Genomic DNA, 4,663 nt, shown 5'->3' with positions numbered 1-4,663 from the left:
GGACTGACAGAGGACAGCACCATGTGGAGGAGCCTGTCCAAATATTTCTGTGTCTTCTTCCTGCTGGCCCTGTCAGGCCTCTTCTTCCTGTTAAGCAACGTCAAAGTTCTGGAGGTAAGGGAAAGCCATCTGTACTCATAAAAGTTACAAGTCCAACCTCCTTTATTCTTCCCACATTGCTTCCATCACCATCTACCTCCTTAACCTCTCGCAGAGCCGTGCTGCTTATGTCCAGTTTTCATTTAAATTAATGGGAGCGTTGCGCGCTCTGCAAAAGTTACACTTTATGCAGCATGCCTGTTAGTGACCTTTACTTTTCTCCTTAGCAGAATCTGAACTGCCAAACAGTGTCAACATTCTTCCAGCTCCAGAGCAGCATCCACACAGAGGCCCCTTCTCCTCTGGACCGCAACAAGAGCTACTGTGGCCTCCTGGGCCAGGAACCCTCACCCGAGGAGGCTCTGGAGGAGCGTTACCTCCTGGAGTCCATCGCCTGGCCAGAGCCTACGCCCCATTCTGTGAGTGTGTCCCTGGACCACACCAGTGATCCTGCACACAGCCATTTTGTGATCCTGCCAGCAGGGGGCAGGAGAGAGTGGCATGTGGGGGACCAGCTGGAGGCTCTGGTCCGGATGCACAATTTCCATGGGCATCTCAAGAGCCATGGTGGAGACTTCTTGCTGGCCCGATTGTACTCCTCCGAATTGGAGGCAGGCGTTGCAGGACAGGTGCTGGACCACAGGAATGGGACCTACTCCGCCATTTTCCCATTACTATGGCAAGGGTCTGCACAGGTGGAGATGACACTGGTCCATCCAAGTGAGGCAGTTCATGTTCTACGACGGTTACAAGAGGAACGGCCCGATCGGGTTTTCTTTAAGAGTCTGTTCCGCTCTGGAAAACTGTCCCAGACAACTGTATGTAACCTGTGTCTGCCGACAAACCAGAAGCCGCTGTGCAATTACACAGACCCCCACACGGGGGAGCCCTGGTACTGCTACAAGCCCAAGCTGCTGAGTTGTGACACACGGATCAACCACGCCAAGGGAGGCTATGTGAAACATCTGCTCACCAACAAAGAGGCGTTGCTCTTTCAGAGGTTAGTGAGGGGTACAGTATGTAAGTGAATGAGTGTAAAAGTGTGTCTAATTGAATCACAGACTTTGTTTCCGATGTATCAGATTGCTTGCTGCTGTGTATTTACTCAACATTAACTGCTATGTATTTATTCAACTTTTTCTCAGTGGTGTAAACATCAAAATTCACATTCATCCTTCCGGGTCTGACAGTGTCACTGTGCTGCCTGAGAAAAAAGGTAGGAGAGCAAGGATATGCTACTGTAAAACTGTGTTTAAATGTTTTGCACTAGCTAGTCAGCCTACTAGCTATCCAGCTAGCTGCTATGATCTGCTACGTGGCTGTATACTTCAACCCTGGAGAGGTTCTGGGTGTGCAGGATAGTATTCCATCCCACTACTGCATCTACAGTAATGTAAGGCGGGGAAGCGCCAGCACCTTTGTTTCCATTGTTTTGTGTACCTGCAAAGTGATGATGCTAGCTGGTGCATCATGCTTGCGTTCCTCTTTCAGACAAAGCAGACGTGGAGAGAAGCAGCATGAAGACGGAGCCTACCAGAATCACTCCTTCCGGGTATTACTTCCAAGGGTCATGGCGAGCGCTGACTGGTGGTGTGATACGCCAGTTTAACGACTCGTCTGCCATTACTCAGTGTCTGAAGGGCAAGGTGGTGTACATGTACGGAGACTCTACTGCCAGACAGTGGTTTGAGTACCTCAACGCCTTATTACCAGGTGAGTGCTGTCTGCAAGTCCTGTGACATATCTCACTCTCTGCTGCCTCAGGTGCTTTCTAACTCTCTCTTCTGTCTTTCCAACTCCCAACCCAACCCCCCACTCATCTCCCTCCCTTGTTGTCACAGAGCTGAAGCAGTTTAACCTTCACAGTCCTAAGAATGTGGGGCCCAATATGGTGGTGGACAGCACCCACAACACCCTACTGAGGTACCGTTGTCACGGTCCTCCAATCCGCTTCTCCAATGTCATCGCCAGTGAGATGCGCTATGTAGCTAACGAGCTGGATGGCCTGACTGGTGGGTCGAACACTGTGGTGTTTATTAGCATATGGTCCCATTTCAGCACCTTCCCTGTGCAGGTCTACATTCGCCGGCTACGCCACATTCGGCGGGCGGTGGTGCGGCTTCTGGACCGTGCTCCGGGGACCTTGGTGGTGTTGCGTTCAGCCAACCTTCAGGCCCTAGACCCACAAGTGAGCCTGTACAATAGTGACTGGTACTCATTGCAGCTGGACAGGGTGCTCAGGGCCATGTTCAGGGGTCTGGATGTCTTGCTGATAGATGCCTGGGAGATGACCCTTGCCCACCACCTCCCCCATGCCATCCACCCTCCCCCATCATCATCAAAAACATGATAGATATTATCCTCTCTCGTGTCTGCCCATGAAGAGCTAGCAGATTGAAGGCTGGATTCCGTATCGCCTAAGTATCACGGAAGATCTGCATAAAAATTCTGCGGTAATTTCCGATTTAACCGACATATGCAGTGTTTATGTGAATGCAGTCTCCGCAACCGCGGGAACATTGCCATCAATTGTCAATCGCGCTATAAAGCGGACCTTCGGCGCTACGGATTGAATAGAGCCCTGAGTTAAATGATTTATGTCAGAATTCTCCATTAGTCAACACGTATACATATTGACAAAATGCCTAGCAATTCAAATTCTACATACCGAACATTCTGTTGATTTACCTGTTGTCACGTCAGACTGAATGACCTGTTATGATTGTTACTCTCTCAAAATGTGGCTCGGAATGTAAATAATGACCTGCACATTTGTCTGTGAACATTTGCCTTATTCTCAACTGCAGAACATTTAACAACACTCCCATTTTCAAACATATAACTTAGAGGGATAACACACAAATGAATAGGTGCGTAGCCTGAAACTGAGAAACATACAATAGAAGACAAACTTCCAGACACATAAACACAAAAGTGTACACGTGCACACACACAGACAAAAACACACTCATGTGTGGGCACACACACAGACACACTCACACAGACACACACATAATACTACTACTAATAATAATAACAACAATTTAATCATAATAATATTCATCATCATTGATTTAATAATCCATTTAGCACTAATATAGAAATATGAAAAAAATTACAGAGAACAGAAAAGTAATTGTTTTGTTGAGTGACCTCTCTCCCCTCAGAGACACCCCTCTGATTCACTTTGCCCTCCCCTCCCTCCTTCCCTCCCCCTGACATTCAAGTACATCCCAATACTCAAGTCTTTCTTTCCTCATCTTATTTCCTTCTTTACCACTGATAGGTGAGAGGATAGGATAAGGATCCACCAGTGCGTTTCACCTGTCTAGGCCTGTCAGATCAGCTGTTGTGTAGGAAAGGAGACAAGAAAAGGAGGCCAATGAAGTGTATTGGGACAAAGCCATCCAATGGTTTCACAGCATTGATTTGAGACTAGAGAGAAACCAGACTGTGTGGTGACCTTTGCAGCTGTGTGTGTCTGCAGCTGTGAAGACCACAGACATACAGTGGGGAAAAAAAGTATTTAGTCAGCCACCAATTGTGCAAGTTCTCCCACTTAAAAAGATGAGAGAGGCCTGTAATTTTCAACTATGACAGACAAATTGAGAAAAAAAAATCCAGAAAATCACATTGTAGGATTTTTTATGAATTTATTTGCAAATTATGGTGGAAAATAAGTATTTGGTCACCTACAAACAAGCAAGATTTCTGGCTCTCACAGACCTGTAACTTCTTCTTTAAGAGGCTCCTCTGTCCTCCACTCGTTACCTGTATTAATGGCACCTGTTTGAACTTGTTATCAGTATAAAAGACACCTGTCCACAACCTCAAACAGTCACACTCCAAACTCCACTATGGCCAAGACCAAAGAGCTGTCAAAGGACACCAGAAACAAAATTGTAGACCTGCACCAGGCTGGGAAGACTGAATCTGCAATAGGTAAGCAGCTTGGTTTGAAGAAATCAACTGTGGGAGCAATTATTAGGAAATAGAAGACATACAAGACCACTGATAATCTCCCTCGATCTGGGGCTCCACGCAAGATCTCACCCCGTGGGGTCAAAATGATCACAAGAATGGTGAGCAAAAATCCCAGAACCACACGGGGGGATCTAGTGAATGACCTGCAGAGAGCTGGGACCAAAGTAACAAAGCCTACCATCAGTAACACACTACGCCGCCAGGGACTCAAATCCTGCAGTGCCAGACGTGTCCCCCCTGCTTAAGCCAGTACATGTCCAGGCCCGTCTGAAGTTTGCTAGAGTGCATTTGGATGATCCAGAAGAGGATTGGGAGAATGTCATATGGTCAGATGAAACCAAAATAGAACTTTTTGGTAAAAACTCAACTCGTTGTGTTTGGAGGACAAAGAATGCTGAGTTGCATCTAAAGAACACCATACCTACTGTGAAGCATGGGGGTGGAAACATCATGCTTTGGGGCTGTTTTTCTGCAAAGGGACCAGGACGACTGATCCGTGTAAAGGAAAGAATGAATGGGGCCATGTATCGTGAGATTTTGAGTGAAAACCTCCTTCCATCAGACATTTTAGTCATTTAGC

At 47.0% G+C, this 4,663-nt stretch overlaps 1 pseudogene; it reads left to right on the top strand.

The window, feature by feature from the left end:
- The first annotated feature begins 6 nt into the window (after nucleotides 1-6).
- LOC123487101 lies at nucleotides 7-3,088 on the top strand (annotated as a pseudogene).
- Nucleotides 3,089-4,663: the final 1,575 nt, after the last annotated feature.

The sequence above is a fragment of the Coregonus clupeaformis genome, unplaced genomic scaffold, assembly GCF_020615455.1.
Source record: "Coregonus clupeaformis isolate EN_2021a unplaced genomic scaffold, ASM2061545v1 scaf1454, whole genome shotgun sequence".
In the NCBI taxonomy this organism is placed as follows: domain Eukaryota; kingdom Metazoa; phylum Chordata; class Actinopteri; order Salmoniformes; family Salmonidae; genus Coregonus; species Coregonus clupeaformis.
The sequence above is the reverse complement of the archived record's forward strand: the minus strand, read 5'-3'. Positions and strand labels throughout refer to the sequence as shown.